The sequence below is a fragment of the Mesocricetus auratus genome, unplaced genomic scaffold, assembly GCF_017639785.1.
Source record: "Mesocricetus auratus isolate SY011 unplaced genomic scaffold, BCM_Maur_2.0 Super-Scaffold_100011, whole genome shotgun sequence".
NCBI lineage: Eukaryota > Metazoa > Chordata > Mammalia > Rodentia > Cricetidae > Mesocricetus > Mesocricetus auratus.
In genome coordinates, this window is record NW_024429195.1 from 78,384,706 (window position 1) to 78,404,706 (window position 20,001).

General features: G+C 42.2%; 1 protein-coding gene across 4 annotated transcripts in view; it reads left to right on the top strand.

The window, feature by feature from the left end:
• Positions 1-20,001, top strand: part of Ano4 (anoctamin 4) — a 401,571-nt gene that overhangs the window by 82,957 nt on the left and 298,613 nt on the right. The window contains exon 1 of one of the 4 annotated variants that reach the window (XM_021225954.2): positions 3,029-3,347. The exons of the other annotated variants lie outside the window; for them this stretch is intronic. The gene's annotated coding sequence lies outside the window, so the exon portion shown is untranslated. Of the gene's footprint in view, positions 1-3,028; positions 3,348-20,001 lie in introns of those variants that run through there. 4 annotated transcript variants of the gene reach the window in all.

Below are 20,001 nucleotides of genomic sequence, written 5' to 3' on the forward strand. Positions count from 1 at the left end.
GGGTCTAGGGAAATGGCTCAGTGGGTAAAAGCACTTGGAGGACCTGAGTTTGAATTCCTATGTAAAACTGGATGTGTAGCAGGAATGTAGGTAATCCCAGGGCACATACAGGGAGACAGGAGAATCCTGGGAGCTATCAGGCAAACTAGCCTGGCAGACACAGTAAAAGACAAAGCCAAAACAACAAAGAGACAGTGCCTGCCTCAAATAAGGTAGACAGCAGCACCATATCTGAGCTTGTGCTTTGACCTGCATGCATGCTCCAGTGTGTGGCATCTGTATTCACACACACAAATTGTAAACACACACATACACAGAATTACATAGCCATCTACTCTTGTAAAAGCAAGCCTGTTTTTTACTTCTTAAGTTGGTTACTAAAGGTAGATCCCCAACTTTTCCATTCCCACCCTACTTTTGAAGGACTAGACATCGACACATCTTTATCTTTTGACTGTATATGCCATTGCCAGTGAACTTCCTGGGAGATGATTTTCTGAAAGAGCAATCTTTTTTTTCTTTTTAAACAAATTGACGTAGGTACGTAATTCAATTTGTTCTTAGAAAATCCAACCTATCGAGAAGTCTTAAAATGAGGCATTAAATTGTGCACTTGTAGAAATTTAGCAAGAGTCTTCTTGGCCAATCAAGTGGCCATCCAACAGGTATTTCTTGGTAACCTATGATATGTTTGGTGCTGGCAAGCAAGTCACAGTGCCATGCCCTGAGTTTAACTGATTTTTTTGTTTATACAGTGCAAAATTAAATGTTATTTATTACTGTCTGAAGTTGAGACATTTCTATTATCATTTGAGGAAGGATGCATAGAGAAATGACCAAACTTTAAAAATTAATTACATTTGAGTCACTAGAATACCATTTTCATTGACCTCATTGCCATATAGATGTACAAGTATTTAATCTATTAGGCAATTTGTATTTCTGCTAAATTATCCTTTTCATGCTTCATTATCCTCCTATATAGTCAAGGTACTGCTTCTGTCTCATAAACAGTATTAATCTCCATTATTCAGGAGCTTTAACTAATACTCTCCTTAAACATATGATTTGAAGTGCTGCCCGCGTTATTGTCACATTAGGAACTGCTGATGCTAATCAAAACAAACATTCAGCTGAAGAGCATCAGACATTAGGTTTTAAATGTGGGCCTGGGAGATGGCAAATGTGCTTGCTCCCAAGCCCAAGAGTGTGAGCTCAATCCTCAGGACCCACATGGTGGGAGGAGGGAACTGCCTCTCACAAGCTGTCCTCCCTACCTGTGCTGGGGGTGTGTCCCTACCACACCACACAGGTACTCAAAATAAGTAAATAGACTAAAGACTATTTGTGCATTTATGTTTACCAGAAGCTGTATTTAATGTATTTAATACATTAATTTAATGTATTAATGAGGCCAGTTCAGAGCCTTGAGACTGAAGTTCTGCCTCACAGCTCGATTCACCTGGAGAACACTGAAAAGAATGTTCTGTAGGAAGTTAAATTCCCCTGTGGGACTGTAAACTCCTGGGAGGCAGGCACATCTCTGCACCCCTTCCATAGTTGATGGTCTTCGTGGATGTGTGGATGTGAGCTGGACGGGGTGGATGATAAAACAGAATTTGGGTCTCTGGGATTTCTCTTATTCAATGTACACACAGCTACCCTGGTGTGCACCCTTTTCTTCCTCATTTAAGAAGTCTCATTTTATTAGGCCTGTCTTCTTTGGGGAACAGTTTTATGGCCCCCTGATGTGACTCATGCTGAAACCCAGCTGACTGCTTCCTTGGAGCCTAGCCCTTCTTTTAAAGCTGCCTTATTCAGGTTCCTCCACACCACTCTGCAGTTTGCCATGGCTAGATGGCATAACAGAATGTCCAGTGAGTGTCCAACCTCCGAGTGAAAACAGAGCTAAAATTAGAAACCCGATGTCATACAAAACATAGAAGACATGGATCTTCCTAGTTACTCCTGACTGGAAGAGGGATTGGTTCTCCTGCCAAGGGAGGCTCTTAAAGATTTCTCCAAAGTTAAAACATCTGCAAGTTTTATTATGACATCTCATTAAACTAGCATTTAGCCTCAGAGACCACTTCCTGATCCAATTTAACCATCACAAGCAAACAGCTTAATGTGTATGTTACCAGCATTCTAGGTTCGATATGAAAATCGAATGGCTGTAGAAAAAGCAAATAGGAAAAGCTTAGAATTATCCATCATTGACCATAAATAAGGCCTTGGCTCTTTTCTGTTAGCATAAATTGTGGCATCTCACTTCAATACCTATAAATTAGTACTATTTACCTAGAGCATGTATATCCTGTCTTAAATCATGGCCGATTTAAGAGCTGTCAAAGAGAATTGTTAACTGTCCCTAGAAACTCATGTCTAACAACATTTCTATACAAACATCACACAGATGCTTAATGAAGATGGAGGCCAAATTCCCACAGAGACCTTTAACCCCTTTCTGTCTAAATTTCGCCCACGATGCTCAAAGCCCTATTCCTGACTATTGCAACCTGCACTTCTGCCATAGAGAGGCACCGGTCCAGAGTGACAATTTTGAACTCATGGTTACCTTGTGGAGGGTCCACATCAGAGCTGCCTGGCATGTGAGGAGTCACTGTGCCTCACTTACTGGGCTTCCTTCAGAAATCGTGTGGGATGCCTTGGGAAGTTGCTGAGTGGCCAGCGTAACTATGGGGCTTTGGGAATCAACACACGGCAGGAAGCAAATATTAACGGAGACTGGGGGGAAGGCAAGCTGCCAGTCCTGCCAAACTTGTGTTGCTGTGTGTTGCTGGCAGGGAGCTGTCCTGCAGCTCCCAGGACCCGCTGTCATCTGCACTCTCTTGTCACACTGGCAGCAGCCCCCTAGCTGGGCTGATTGGTTGCTGGCAATAACTGATATGGAATGCTGATGTGCTCACCAGCAGTCCCTTCCACTCCAAAGAGACTCCTTCCTAACCCAGACCTCGCTTTCCAAATCCTAGCCTGAATCCGCCCCCCCCCCCCACCGCGCGCCATGCCGCCCCTGCACCCAGTGGGGAGGGCCTGTCCTGGTCGTGATGCTCTGAGGTTGTGGTGAAACTGGCTCCAGCAGGCTGCTTTCACTCCGCTTGCTCTCCGGAGAGTCCTGGTCCAGACTTCTCAGGGTTTTTTACAGCACAAACAACTGCATGCGGGCTGGAGGGAGGCTGGAAAGGACTTGTGTGTGGAGGGTTTGTTGCTGCTCATCACTTTGCCGGCCTCCTGAGTCAAGCCTGGAGGTTTGCTGTGAATTTCTGTCTACCACAGACACTGAGGAAGGATCCCTTCTCCTTCTGTTGACTCTTTCTATTTTTATGGTAAGTGCTTGCCTTGAATGAGCTGTTCTGCTGCAGTGAAAAGGATCGCTCCCTCTCTTCCCAGCTAGGCTTAGTGACCTTCCTTCCGCGTTTCTTCTGTTCTCATGGTCGTTTTCTGAAGGACCCAGCGAACTAAAATGCCTGGGGTCATTTGTCTGCATAGTCTGTCTTTGATTTATTTATTTCTTCGTAGACCGGAGCCCTTCGGCTATGACGGAAACATAAGTGCTAGCTCTCTTTGTCCTTGAAGCAGCAGCTAGGCAAATGTGTTCTCCACAGCAAACTGCAGCAGTTTGCAGGGGGGATCCATGCAGGCTGGCTGATAGATCCCGGCAAGAGGATTCCTCATCATTCTAAGGGGCACTCTCAGAACCTGGAGGGACCAGGGGGTGACCTGCCACATTGCGAATACTTCCATCTTACCGGGTGAACGTGAGCACATGCGTGTGAGTTATGTCAGAGTCTGTATGGGCAGCTGTGCTTTGAACATTTGCCCGTGGGTCCAGAATGGCCCCATGTCTTCTGGGGTTTACAACTTGGGCAGGAACATTAGTAGTGAGAGGCATCCTGTCCTGGCAAGACAGTAGACTGCATGACCTCATCGCTTCCGAGTCTCAGAGCACCGGGATCTGCAAACAGTGCTGGGTAGCTTCTTCGGAGGGTGCTGGGGAGTGATGGCAAGAACCTTATTTTGGAGTTGACAGCATAGTTTCATCTTCCTGCTGAGAGAGAAAAGCTTTGAAGCTGTTGGAATGGGTAGACTTTTCCAAGAGGAAACAATCAGTTTTCCAGTGAAGAACGTGTGCATGGCAGGTTGATTTAAACCAAGGCAGGCTTACTGGTGCTCTCTTTTCCCACATGGCCTCCCAGGTGGGCTGTAAAGTGTACTGCAGAAAAGTCTGTTACTGGATGCCTCGGGAAGCCCAAAGGAAACCCAGAGTATTCCTGGAGTTTCACCTTGTTGAACTTGTGCCTTCCTTCCTTCCTTCCTTCCTTCCTTCCTTCCTTCCTTCCTTCCTTCCTTCCTTCCTTCCTTCCTTCCTTCCTTCCTTCCTTCCTTCCTTCCTTCCTTCCTCCCTCCCTCCCTCCCAGAACATGATTAATTGTGTTGGGCAAAGCAACAATGTAAATTTTCAGCTTCTAAGTTGTCATTCTCCTTAGTTTTTTTTATAAGTTTTGGGCTAAATGTTGTTTCTCTTCTTGTATATGGGAATTTCAACTTTAGGAAGAGTTGCCATAAGGTGTAGTTTAGCCTCCAATCCCTGTGATTTTTGTGACGAACATGGAGGAAATATAGGATGAAGTTTCTGCTCTCGGCCCTGGCTCCTGGGACTGTGGAGTGTGGGGCTCGGCCCTGGCTCCTGGGACTGTGGAGTGTGGGGCTCGGCCCTGGCTCCTGGGACTGTGGAGTGTGGGGCTCGGCCCTGGCTCCTGGGACTGTGGAGTGTGAAGCTTTGGAGCGGTCTCACTCTCTTGTACCACTTTCGTCTCCAATCTGCATTTTTCTTAAACTAGTCCTGATGACGTGTGCTTTTATCCTGTGTCCTGGGTCCAAAGTAGACACATTTGGTGTTTTGTTTGCATTTTGTAATTTGGTGATTATTATATTTTGCATGTGTTATTTCTTGCACAACAAAAGCTTGAAAGCATTCACTTAAAATAGCTCAATGATTTATATGTTTATATGATCCCTCCAAACTCATTCAAAAGTAGACTGAGCAAATGAGCAAATGTTAAAATGTCTTTTTAACAACTAAAGAGAAAGGGGATTGTTCTTGCAGACTGCAGTGGGAGTCCGTAAATGATGCTTGAGCGACTCTGACACACACTGGTTCTTGTATGAACCCTTGGGTCGTGGCAGTACTGGGATATGCCGGGCAGGCGCTCTGTTTCCTCTGAGGATTTTTTTTTAAATGTACAACTCTTTCCCTTACTTAATCTCCTCTCCAGGCGAAGCAATTTTTCTGGGGGGTTTGTGACTGACAACTTGGGTGGGAAGAGTTAGAATCAGCTTAGATGAACTGGAAAGAAGCTCTGCACTTCACCTTCAGGCAGTTTGCAGTGCCTTTAGAAAGCATTGGATTGTAATTAGCAGCAACTTGAGTGTCAAGACAAAAAGATCCCTTAGACTTACTTTGTTTTGTTTAACAGATTGTTCCTCTAAATAATCAGGACCATATATATGTGTATGTATGTATGTATGTGCGTGTGTATGTATGTATGTATTTACATCCATATATATACATAAATGCATATACAACCATATATACAGATATACTATTTAATTTTGATAGAATGGTCACTATAATTATAAAATTAAAACTATAATTTTAATAGTTGCAGCATACATAGGGAATTGTAGGAGAATTCCTGTGGTATTGCCTAGCTTTGTCTAGAGAGCCTCGTGTGTGTGTGTGTGTGTGTGTGTGTGTGTGTGTGTGTGTGTGTAGAGAGAGAGAGAGAGAGAGAGAGACAGAGAGAATTTCCCTACTTTCCTCACCTCCCGTCCAGATAATGCCTTTGGGAATTTCTCTGAACCAGGGGAGCACTCTCAGCATTTCTTTGTTCCACAGCAGGCTGTCATGTTAACTCCTTTGCAGCGTCTCTGCATAGAAAAGTACCCCAGGAACTGATAAAACGCTGTGATGAGTGGAGCCTGTATCCTCAGTATGATGAAGTCACTGCAACGTTTTATTTGAGTGTTTATCTTGTTGCTGTGCAACTGCGACACACGGAAGTTATTTCAAAAGGGTCTCAAATTCCTAGACTGATATAGATGTGATATTCATTTGTTCACACTCCTCAATTACAGCCTCCATCCAAACATTCCCCTCACTATTTCTTTGGGTGGCATTTTAATTTGAATTACAGCTTATATTGTGAATCAGGGGTGTCCATTTTCATTCTCTTGTCTCCTGCATTGTGACTTCTCTACTTCTCTCCATGTTTGATTCCATATATATAATATATAATATTCCATATATAATACATGTATATATATTCACTCGCTGAAGCACAGACACGCATATGTATATTGATAATAAACTCAGTGAAAATGAAAACCATATGACAATTAATAAAGTTAGACCTTTTCTTTGGTAACCAAACTGCCATTGTTCAAACTAATATAACTGGGAGATGAAGCTCTCCACATTAATATACATATCGCCTCATGACTCTGTAGGTATTCTTGTCATTGAAACAATTTTCCATAGCTGATTACCAAAGGACCAGAAATAGCATCACTTTTGCATTTTAATTAATGGCATTCTAGACCTGTCTAGGTTAGACCGCCCTCAATTTTTGACATGTTTACTGTCTGAACGGTTTTTGTGTTAAGAGAGAAAGTTTGTGAGTGACACAATGTGAAATCATGGGACTATAAGATTCAACCTGCCTTGTCAAACAGCTTGAGCCATGTCATTAGGAAGTTTTTTTCTATTGCCTTTTTCAATATAATTAAGCCAATGTATGCCTTTATCATCTTCCCACGAGCTCCTTTTACAGGGTAAACAAGTAATGTACAATTCCCACAGCATCTTCCTAAAGGGAAGACTGTTCTTCAGCTGAGAATCAAAACCACTTCTAACACCACCATGGTGATCCACTTTGAAAGGAACTCACTATTCCATTGGCAGCACAGACTGTATAGAATAGGAGAGATGCTTCAGGAGCTGTGTCGCTGACTGTGTTTCGGATCTGTGCCACCCTACTGAATTTAGGACTACAGTCAGCCAATCAGCCTCCTGGAGGATGAGGGGCACGTTCCCAGTAGAATAATAATCTATCCAGACTGTCATAAATGTTTATATTCCATGTTTTACATCTTGGGTGGTAGCAGGAGATGGCAGAACTTTGGAGGCGAACCAAATCACAGCCCCAAAATAATGTGAGATGAAAGTGGGGGGGGGAATTCTGTCCCTATATTTAGCAGACAATTCTCCAGTTGGACCGTTGGTTAAGTGTGAAGAGCCAAAAACTTATTCAAACATATCCTGGCAGGTTTTGTGGACCTTTTTGCTATTAGAAATCTTTAACCCTTCACCAGGCAGCTGCTGGGTGGCCCTTTGACTCAAGTCAGCTGGTAGCCTTTCTTACAGAACACAGACATTATTCATCAAGAATTCACTGTGTTCTTGTTGACTCCATCGGGGAGGGGGGAGTTCTTATAAGTGGTGGAGGGGGAGCAAGTAGAGAGGATTGAATATCAAGATGAGTCAATCATAGAAGCATGTCTTCGGGACCCTTGAACTCTACTCTAGACTTTGTCACTGTCTATATGACTCAAATTCTGGATCTGCTACCTTAGTTTTGGGCCAGATCATTTTAGAAGATGTTCTTCTAGCCATGAGAAATTGTGAGATGTTGGGTTTCCACTTACTACTATGAATAAGTGGATGGAGATACTTGACTCATATTTAGTCTTCCTGAAGGAGGTGGGTTGCATGTCCTCTCGACCTACAACACTCTCAAAGCTCGGGTATTAACGTGTCCCTCAGAATGCCTCAGATCAGTATGAGAATTTGGAACTGTCCTGAACAGAGCTCAGATATGATCACTTGCTCACATTGTGACATTTTGATTGTCTTGTTGGAGATGACTTTGAGGAACATCTGACCTTGTTTTATACAAGTTAAGGAAAGAAAGTCATTTCCTGAGGTTAGAGATCTACTTGGCATCCGGGCAAGGGGAATTAATGAAAAGCACATTTACTGATTTACTGGGATCTCTGTACTGTTTCTGGTGTGGGGCCTCTTCCATAACACACAGCTGAAATTCACTATCATTCATTGCTCACAAAACTGCTTTGTGGCAACTAACTCACTGGTGACCATTATGTCCAGGCGCACTCCATGCAGATTACGTAGCTGTACCAGCCAGCGTAAGTCACATCAAGCAAATGTTTGTGGTGATTTTGTTCATGCTTGTGTGGTAATGCTTTTTTTGTATTGAAAATTTTCTTTTCTTTTGGGCATTTCAAAAATTTTATAAACACTATGATTAGGTTTTCCTTTTGCACTTAAATCGTTCAAGTGATTATGTCTGTGAATTGATTCCTCTGTGAGCTTACAAGTTTGCTTACTATTTGCTATGCATATGCTTTATCTGTCCAGTGAGCAGCATTAGACACATTATGGAAGCAGACACGTATGGTTATCACCTTTGCAGAGCACGCACTGTCCACTCAGACTTCATACAGCTTACCTTCTCTTGATCCTTAGCCTGTCTTCTGCTTGCCGTCATATCTCATTTCTGAGAGAAACCAGTTGCCTGGGGCAGTTTGTGCCTTTGGTTTAGTCATAGAGAATTTCCTTTCATAAAAAGTCATCTTTGCTCTTACTGCAACATGCGTCCTGCGGTTTTCCAAAGCACCTGCAGCTTGTGATTTTGTTTCCTGACTGAACAAAAGAGATTAATTAGTGAAAGTGGTTTATACTGTTGCCATGTGGTGAGATAACAATTCCATTCTTTGGAAAAACTTGCCTGTTTCCTAGGATCCTAAATTGACAACTTGGGTGGAGCAGCATATGTGGAACTAATTGCAGGCTGACTACCAAGTCCCTTGCTTTTGTAAACCACAACCACCTTAATGTTCAGGGCTTGCTTCCCTGTTCACCCTGTTCTGAGGCAGGCATGGGGTATTCCAGGAGTTCCAAAACTATTTGCAGTTCTTAGAAATGCCCAGTGTTCTGACTTGCCTCACTGCCTTTGAACATGCTATGCCTTCTACCTGGAATGTCTCCCCTCTTTTCAGAGTCAACTTTAAAAGCACATTTAGGAATGATTTCCCACCAATTCTTTGGATGCCATCCTTGTTAAGCGGTATTGCCCCAAACTGAGCTAGCTGACTCTCTATCCTTGGTTGCAGGGATTATATTTCCATCTCTGTGCCCAAAGCCTTAACTTAGTAACTGTGGTAGGACAAATACCAAGTCCGCTGAATAGAGAATGACCATCCAAATCCTGCGGCAGGTCTGGTCTATGTGGAGAAGTTAATTTATGAATACAGTATGACTCCATGACTTAGGTGGAAAAAGATGAAGAGATGGAGAGAGAAATGGATGTAGTCCATTAGCAGTTCTATAAAAAAATCCTCAAGATGTCTTTGCCCTCCAGTTTAACTAAAGTAAATGATGAGAATATATTGAGTGTTCTCCATGGGTAAAATGATGCTTTATGTGCCAAGGAATGAAACAAACAAACAAACAAAACATCTTGTTCCTGTCCTTGAGAGGGTTACAAACTAGTAAAGATTAACCTGATGTATAAGGTACCTAGGATCAGACAGTCATACATAGAACTACTAGGCCAATACTTGCAGATATAGCAGAAGAGAGAGGATTCCAGACTAGGAGCATGTGGAACAAACTAGAAGAACATAATGGAGTGCACCAAAAATGAGGATGGTTTGGAAGGAGACAGTCTTAGAGTGAGGGCAATGGGAACAGTACTGGAAGGTCTAAACTTTTATTTCTTTTGAAAGCTGGGGGATAATCAATTTAGGGAAAGTCAGTTGTGGATATGAAATCTCTTCTTGTGTTTAATTACACAGAAGGCCTTCATACATCAGAGATGGCCATTGCCCTTAGAGACACACCTTTCACTCATTCCCTTCGTCCAGTGGGGTACACTGTGGCAGTTAAAGTCTTCACAAAGATACAGGCTTAGTGGCCCAGGTATGTAATTTATCCAACCTAGAGCCTAAGGCAGGAGGGACACAAGCCTAGTGGCTTCCTGGGCTATAGAGTGAGTTCTAGGCCAGCCTGGGTAACTTAGTAAGACTCCATCTCAAAACAAAAAGTAAGAAATGTGCTTTAGGTGTAGGTTAGTATTACAGTGCATATGAGACTCTTGAATTCAAGCCTCAGTAGCACAAGATGAAAAATCATAGCAAGGAATTAAGCCAAAAAAATCTAAACTAAATCAATCATTTAGGACCTGAAGAGAATTTTGGATTGATATCATTGTGGTGTTAATTAGAAAACTGTATAGCACATGAGAAGCCTCATGGGTTCATTGGCGTTCTATTGCTAGTAACATAGCTATGTTTCTTTTTCTTCAGCAATTAACTTTCTGCTGTTACAAGGAATAAGGTTATTTTGTGAATCACTGGGTTATGCATGCATAAGCTACTTTTCACGTAGGTAAAAAGTGGCTTAGAAAATTCTGCTTGTTATCAATTTAGTTCACGAGCATGATCTCTGTCATGCTGTTTCTTTCTCTTTTCCAAAAAGTAGTCAGCCAGTACATGTTTAGGGGTAAGCTGGTGTGTTTTGATACCTTGAGATTGTATCTGATCATGTATAATGCTCTTCTTTGAAAATTAATCTAAACTCATTAAAGAATTTGGACCAATGTGGGTAAATATCTCGGCTAAAGCATGAGAGCACACATATTTTGTTTGTAGAGTAATAGGAAAGAGAGAAGATTCTGTTATCCTTGCCCTGTTTGTTAACTCTAGAGGTATTGTTGAACATTTACCCGTGTTCTAGACAGAAGAAGCAACAGTGAAAAATGTCAGCATTCCCTCTTCATGGGCTGGCACCTGATGAGAGTGGTAGGAAGAAACAGAAAAGATTGCTGGCAAATATTAAGTTTATCTGAGCATGGTTATCACAGAGGCAAAAACAAAAACAAACAAACAAAAAACCAAAACAACAACAACAAAAAAAATGTTTGTGTTTGCCCTGGCTTTCATACTTGGATTTTCTTTAGATTCTAGCTTCTTGTGCTGTCTTGACCAGATTTTCTCTGCTGTGACAAAAATATCCAAGGTAAATAAGTTGCAGGAGATCCAGTATAGTCTGACTCATGGTTTCGGGGGTTTCAGAGCTCCCAGCTCCACTGCTTTGAGGTGGAGGCAAGGAAAACCCCATGATGGAGAGGGTGTGAGGGAGCAGAGCTGTTCATGTAGTGAAATCTGGGAAGCAACGATAGAAAGGAAGTGTTCAGGGCAAGATGGACCTGTCAAAGACGTGCTCCCTGTGATGTACTTCCTCCCAGTGAGCCCCACGTCTGAACTCAGCAATGGATTGTCTATTGATGGAGCGGTGTCCTCATGATTCAGCTGTCTGTCAACGACTGGATCCATGAACTAGGAACTTAGCCTTCAACCCATGAGTCTTTTGGGGAACATCTCATATGCAAATTCTATATTATGTTTAAATTATTTTTTCACTATTCACATATTATTCTTAGTTCATTGTATTTATTTATTTACATTTTCCTTCTGACTAATCTTTTAGAGTCTTGTGGGTGCTTTTCCCTGTTGAACAATTAGACTAGTCTGTATAAAGATTATAATAATAAAGCCACTTCAATCTTCAGTTGGTTACAAGAAAAAAGCTTCTTAGACATCAAAGCTCATGTAAACCCAGAGCTGCAGTGAAGGCGGAAGTAGATTTTTCCTTTGCTTGAGTCTGAGGTCAATTTGGCAGGCCATCCTAGGAGAACTGGGGATCATGGGAACTGTAGCCCTTGAAGAGGGAAGACAACCGTGTATGTAGCACAGATCATTCTGAGAAGGGGATAGGAGGGAACTAGAAAATAAACCCACAAGAAACTTGGCAAGGGAAGGGAACTAAGGAAAGGATAGGAAAGCTGGTGAGACGTGTGGATGCCAGTGAACAGCATTTACAGAAACAGGTTCTGTTTTGGGGAACATCTGAGTGAGTTGATTGATGTCTTAGTCTTTCCCTGTTATTGTGATGAAAAACTGATCAAATCAGCTCAAGGGAGAGGAGGATGATTTAGGCTCACAGTCCAGGCAACAGTCCATCATAGCAGGGAAGTCACTGTGATGGGAACTCCAGAGAGCTGGTCACATTATACCTGTAGTCACGAGGCAGAGAGTGGCAAATGCATGCTTGGGCATAGCCTGTTTTCCTGTTTTCCACAGGCCAGGGTCCTCAGCTCAGCAATAGTCTTGCCCCTAGTTAAGATGGGGTTTCTTGCATCAATTAACATAATCAAGCCACACCTCACAAGTGTACCCAGAGGCTCATCCCCTAGGTGATGCTAGAGTTTGTAATGTTGACAGCATCAGTACTTTACCCAGCAAGTGCTGATTTGTTCTCATTTTGTGTCCTTTAGTGTTAGGTGCATGTATTTCTCTTACATTTGTGCATATATTTTCCTGCTCAATAGTGTTCTCGTGATAACTATGATCATTTATCATGTTTGTAATTAATGTTAAATGATGAAAATTTTCAGAAAGTCTAATGGAGTTTTGTTATCAATCTCTTAGACTCTTGCCATAACTTGAAATTCATTTAGACTGTGTCACAGTGATGTACTTAATGGTGGGCAGGGCCATGTGGCCAGGGAGAGGCTTTGTAAATGGTTTTGTGACAGGAAAAGCTAAAAACAAAGCATGAGAATGGGAAAGGTGATTGAATCCCCCTGTCTCTGCTGACACAGGGTTGATGGGCATCCTTGGGTGGTGTGTACTCTATAAATAGGTTATTACCAAACATGGCAGACAGTTTCCTGGGTAGAATAAACAAGGAAGTGGGGTTGGTGAGGATGGAAGCAGATGGTTTAAGTAGAGTGGTCATATGTAGCGAAGTTTCTTAGGAAGATTTCTGAACTTAGAATGCTTGGGTTACAGGTTATGTGAGTTTAAATGGTTTCTTAGAAAATAATTTTTTAAACTTTTATGTGCAATGGCGTCAGAGCCCCTAAAACTGGAGTTACAGACCGTTGTGAGCTGCCATGTGAGTGCTGGAAATTGAACCTTGGTCCTCTTGGAAGAACAGACAGTGCTCTTAACCACAGAGCCATCTCTCCAGCTCCAAGTTAAAATGTTTTGATGTCTCTTGCTGACTTACTGTTGACTGAAGTATGAAGTTTATGCTCCCAGAATCCTTGGGTGAGAATACGTCCTTCCTTATGTCTAAGCTCATCGCAGACATTCTGATTTTTTCTAGCCTGCTTTGGTCAAAGGAGCATCTCAGTTTAGTTTGAAAATCTTTTCGTGTTTATGTTTTTCTTCTATGAGCTAATTTTCTGTTGTAGGATCACTTTTAAAACTCTGAGGGTTTTGTCTTCTTGATTTTTAGCAGCTTTTACTTTTATTTTACGTTTTTTTCTTTTATTGAAAATAGATTTTAGTACAGTATATTATGATTGATTGTTCCCTCACCCAACTCTTCTGAGATCCTTCTCACCTCCCATCCCATCTGAATCCACACCCTTTCTGTCTCTCGTTAAAAAACAAACAGAAATCTAAAGAGCAATAAGAAACTAAACTAAACTAAACATGGCGGTGCTGTGGGACAGTTCTTTCTTACTCTGTGAATATATAATATCTCTTTGGCTTATAAAAGCTGATTGGTCAATAGCCAGTCACAATGTATAAGTGAAGTGATCAAATGGGGAGAAAGATGGGTGGAGTCAGGGAGAGTTGCCAGGATCCCCAAAAGGTACAGGACATGCTGAAGGACAGGTAAAGAAATCCACATGACAGAATGTAGATTAATGGAAATGGGTTAGTTTAAAATGTAGGAGCTAGTTATTAATAAACCTGAGGTATTGGCCCAGAATTTACAATTAATATAAGCCTCTGTGTGGTAATTTAGAAGAGGCTCCTGGGATAGAAAACTCCACCCACTTGGTGGTCCACACCTTTAATCCCAGAGCTCAGGAGGCAGACGCAGGTGGATAACTGTGGGTTCAAGGCCAGTCTCATCTATATAGTGACTTCCAGGACAGTAGCACTACATAGAGAGGCCCTGTCTCCAAAACAAAACAAAGCCTAACCAAACAAATAAAGAAAAAAAAAGAAGATAATACAAACAAACATCATTTCATCATTTCATTTGATGAGGGGATAATGGGGGGGTTGTGGGGGGAGGCATGGGAGGAGGGGAGGGAAAGGTAGAGGGACCTGGAACTGACTTGTGAAGCAACCTTGTTTCTAATCTAAATTTAAACTTAAAAATAAATAATAAAAACAAACAAACAAACAAAAACTAAACAGGGATAGGACAAGACAGAAGAGGCAAAGAAAAAGCCTAAGAAATACAAATAGATACAGAGACTCATGTGTCCCTACACAGAGAAATCCATAAAAACATAAAAAAAAACCCGCAGCCATAATAAATACAAAAGGACTTGTAAGGTTAAAAAATGAGGAAGAAGGAAAAGAAATGCCCTGGTAAGGCATTATGAGAAAGAATCTCCACAGAAGCCACTGAGTTTGTTTTGTGTTGGCCATCTACTCCTGTGCATGGGGCCTGCTCTTAAGACTGGTTTGTATACACAGTGAGACTTTGTTGGAGAAAAGGAATTTTTCCTTGGTGAATTGTTATCAATTGGAGATAGCGTCTGGCTTAGAGATGGGGAGATACGTCTTCTTTTTCTCTCAGCCTCGTCTGGTTCAGACTTGTGAAGGCCTGCCTAGCACGTGATGGCACAGTCTCAGTGAGTTCCTGGCCCATCAGTCCTTCTGTGTTTAGGAGGACCGTTTCATTGATGTTCTTCATTCCTCTGGCTCTTGCAATCTTTCTGTCTCCTCTTGCTGCTTGAGTCCAGAGGAGTTTAGCAACGTACATACACACACACAGACACACAGCTGGGCGTTGGTGGCGTTCGCCTTTAATCCCAGCACTCAGGAGGCAGAGGCAGGCGGATCTCTGTGAGTTTGAGACCAACCTGGACTACCAAGAGAGTTCCAGGATAGGCTCCAAAACAATACAGAGAAATCCTGTCTCAAAAAGCCAAAAAAATACATACATACATTTCATCATATTTTGTTATTTATCTTTGATATTGTTTATAGCATAAAATTTTTTAAAGATGAATTACCACATTGCTTGCAAGGCATATATTATTTAAGAAATGTTTAGGAAGATTTGTATCAATGTTAACTGAATACAGTGTTGAAAATTTCTTGCCTGAGCCAGTGTTGAACTTAAAGCTGGAAGGACCTAGGTATACGTACCTAGGAATTAAAGTGCACAAACAAGATTAGAGGACTGCTATTTAGGAAATAACAGTGGGTTGGAAAGTGAGGAGATGTAGGACGTGCAGCAGGGATGCTTTAGAGTTTGGCATGCCCAGCATGGTGCATGTACCACACTAGGTTAACTGATTCATTGTGCACTTGGAAGCTGAACTGGCTGTGTGTGCTAGCCACACACACACAGAGTTCCTGCAATTGCTTTACTCCGGGAGCCTGTGTGCAATGGATTCCATCAGAAGTATATAAGCGGTGTCTACTTTGTTGAGCAATGCGGTCCACAAGCAGGCTACACTTAAATGTAACTGTAAGCAATCCAGGAGTCTGAGAATCTTCATCCAGCAGTCATCACAGACCGAAGTATATGAGGTGCTGGGAGCCCAGTGTAACTGACAGGAGAGAGGGACAACCGTGGGCCACAGAACAGGGCCTGCAGGTCTTCATCTTAAATTTGGAGTGCCGGGAAAAGGAATTTAATATGAGAAGTAATAGATCGCATAGCTCTCCATTCAAGCGTTTTACCCCAAAGCAAGAGAAAGGGTACATTTCTCTTCTAGTGAAATGTTATAAAATTGCAAGGTTGGTTCCCTGATCTGGGAAATGAGCTCTGAGTGGAAGTTACATCAGCCCCAAGTCTTTCTTTTTCTCCTACCTTTCCCTCCTTACACCCGGCTCCAAGTCTTAAGTGCATTCTTGTAACAGGTGTGATGTGTTATGCCGTGAAACTGACAGTATAGTGAGAAAATGTTTTGTGGTATCCTTCTGGTTATGCCCTGACCTTAGAAGGATTTTAGGTGAAAACTGATGGTGAAATCCATGCCCGTAGACTGTCCCAAGCACCTCAGACTGAGTATATTTCTACAGCTCACGATGAGTAGGAATTCAAAATGAGCATGAGTGGAGGCTGTTCTCTTGGTCCTACCTGAGACCAAGCCTCTACGTTTGGTACATGTTTTTGTTCTCCAGGTAGCTGTACATTGAACCATGTGTGGTTCTCTATTACTGAGTGGACTCATTAATTGAATCTGGTGCTGCCATTGTAAATCTCAGGGTTAACTTTTTAGTTACTATACCAGGGGATGGATGGGACGACATTTCTAGCTATAGCAGACACTAACTGCTCTCTTTTTTATGCCCAGTTTCCTATAGACTTACTTCATGGGGCTGGAGAAATGGCTCATGTTTGAGAGTACATCTGTTCTTGCAGAGGGTCAGAGCTCGGTTCCTGGGCATCCGCATCGTATGGCTCACAACTACCTCTAACCACAACTATAGAAGAGAGTCAAACACCCTCTCATGGCCTCTGCATGTGTGTGTGTGTGTGTGTGTGTGTGTGTGTGTGTGTGTGTGCGGCACCTCTGCACATGCACACCTACAGACACGTACACATGTGCAGAGGCACACACATACAAGTGATAAAAGTCAGTCTTTAAAAGATGTGTTTATACTGTTTAGACTTATTTCATAAGCATTTGTATACACATAACCCCGAGAGCACTCTCACTTTTTTCCAGTGTTGGTTTCTACTTAACTTTGTACTGTAGACATTTCCTGTAGTGTCTGGGGTGGTCTGCAGGTGAGCTTTCCCCTTCAGTTTTCCATGAGAAGTCTGGTGTGCTTTCCTTGCCCACCCTCCCTTCTGCAGACTGTAGTAGTCTCTTTGAAACAGGAGCCATTTTCATTTTCATTTCAGTTCTTACCACCTGATGTCTGTCACAAAGCAGGAGTTCAAAAAATTAATTGTTGAACGAAACTGAAAAACAGGTTTTGACTTCTCTTATTTCTGTTCTCTTTCTGGTATTGTTCTGTGGGTTAAATGCTCTGTATCCACTTAGTTCAGAAATGCTTTTGGAAATGCTAAGTGATTACACTTCGTGTTCTTAGCAGTTTGGTTTTATGTGACAGTCTATAGCATACTTGTGAGTCTAGCTTTAAAAATAGGTGATATTTTAAAGGGAAGTTCTGTTTCCTTTATGGGTATGGAGAAGGCATGAATAATGGGACAAAACTACAGTTTGTGGGTGTTTTTATATATATGTTACCTTATACATGCCTAACTTGTAGCCATGCATAATGGCGTGGAGTAAAAGTAGATCAAAGGTAAAAAACACGTTGGGAACAAAATGCAATGAAGAACAGTTCAGGAGCTGTGGAAATGATCTAAGCATGATTCAGGGGTCATGGTTTTGGCTTTAAGCTCTTAGAAGGTGGGGGAGGAATGCTGGTAGAAGCAAAGATGCATCAGTGGCTTAGGATGTATGTAGCTGCTCTTGGCACCAGGAAAACCAAGGTTCTGCCAGGAGTCCTCATACAGAGCATGCTGCGCTGTGCTTACCAAAGCCAGCAAAGCTGGCGAGGCTAATTCTCCTAAAGTCCATTGTGCTAACCGCAAGGCTCCCAAAGTTTTATGAAAGCAATAGTCAAAGGTACCTTTAGGTACCAGTTCTCTCATGGTCAGACTTGACCTGGGCATATGAAATACGTGGATTACGTTCCTTGTAAGCCATCTTCCTCGTGTATTGATTTTTCAGCTAAGACTTTTGGAATCATTCATATTGAACTTAAGGCCAGGAAACACTGCTCAGCAGGTAACCACAAGTGCTGTAAATTCACGGATGTGACAGCCATGTCAAATCCTGAAAAGAGCATTTCGCAATACTCCTCCCACCTCTAGTTCTTGTATTCTCTGAGCTTCCTCTTCCAGGATGTTTCCTGAGCCTTGGTGGTGGTGCACAAGATCAGTTCAACCAAAGTTCCAAATAGGTGGGGGAGGTACCCTCCAGGGCATGCCCCTTCCTGGGGAGTTACTAACAGCTGATGACTGCTGGAAGAGGAAATAGTCTCCTTTGAATGTGTGTTCACTGGTGGATTCCCATGCTCCTGTGGGTGGTCTCACACCCATACACACATGGACAGCACCAGGCGGACTTACTGGGTTATTTTAAAAAGACATGAATTTAACAGGGAGCTGTGTTAGGGGACTTGTGGGGAGTTTATGCTTGGGTATATTCATGTTTCATCCTATATACACGTCAAATTCTGAAGAATAAAGAAAAGTCATTAAAAAGAAGAGTTCCAGGCAAATAAGATCCCGAGTGCAGGTATTGTGAGGCTAGTTAGAGGGAGACTTGTTCTATCAGTGTCAAGTTAAAGCTGAGGTTATCATCTTTTTAAATGGGGCATCTTGAGTTGCCTGATAAAGACATCCACCTAAGAAGGAGGTTAGGTTACCTTCCGCATCTCCAGTGAGGGCATAGGGAAACTGAGCACTGTGACCCGGAAATGGGGTGTCCTTGAGTGCTCAAGTGGGAGGTTTAGATGGGTGTTCAGATAGTGTGAACAGATGCTTATCAACAGGCTTCGGGACCATGAGTCCCCAGATCTAGACCACGTGCTTAGACTAATCTCTTATGTGCTCATTTACACTCGCTCTTCCCTCAGTGAGCAAAGCAAAGCATCTCTCATCCATCCCAAATCTCACCACTGTGCATTGCGTGGAGATATAGAGAGGCTTCCAATACTAAAAAGAACAGCTGCTTGAAATATTCCTTTGCAGACAAACATAGTAATATAGGCAGTAAAATGCTTTCAATGTAAACAACATAAAATATGCTACATCAGGGTGAAATTGTTGGAGAGGCAGACTAGATATGATTTTAAGAAGAAAAATTGGCTTTACCAATTTCCTCACTGAAGGAGAGTATGAACTTGATACAGTATTAAAAATGGAATGTGATAGTATACAACAGTTTAAAACATGTTTCATGTTATATTTATTTATTGTGTATAAATTGTGTTTAAAAAATGTAACAACATGCTTACGTTGTTATTCACTAGGGCATGTACATTCCATGACCTGTGTGTGGATGTCAGAGGACATCTTGCAAGAGTTGATTTCTCTCCTTCTATGATGTGTGGACTGGGAATCGAACTCAGGTCATCTGGCTTAGTGTCACGCTCCTTCACCCACTGAGCCATCTCTGTAACCCAACAGTTTTGTTTTAAAAAATTTACTATTTACATATATAAAATCACAACCTTTGTAATATTATGAATGTAGGATTATAAATTTTAAACTTCTTGACAGTGTAGCACAAAGTTTCAGGAGAAAATGTGTAAGATGTTGTTTTGTTTCTAATCTTTAGATCAGATGTGAGCAAGAGTGTTTGCACAACACTGTCTATCCTATATTACACAGAACAAAAATCATGTCAGCCTGGTGCTTGCTTTCCCTAAAAAGGAAAAAAACATCAGTTGAAGATAGGTCATCTCTTTTAAGAAAGAGAGCACAGGCTCAGAAATATATCAGTGCAACACTTACCATTTCTTCTTAACTCAGTGGTGTTCTGTGCCCGGGTCATTGCAGCCACCCGCTAGCTCTGAGCTCCGCATGGAAGCCCAGAGTTACCTAGAGAAAGGAGAAGTCATCCCCTGCAGCTTACCATGCTCCTTGCCGGCCCTCCTGCACATCAGCACCCACGCTACAGCCTCAGGTCTTTGGACCGATGTGTCCTCTGTGTGGGGAAACTACTTTTCTCCTTAGCTGACCACTTTGAGAAGAATTTCCTGACCACGATGCTTGACATTGCACCGCTTTTCATCCTCATGGCAGTCGCAGACCCTCTTGTCTATGTATTGTGTGTTTTGCCTTTCAGCGTGATGTGGTGTCTACTCACTCCTCTTCATCATGTC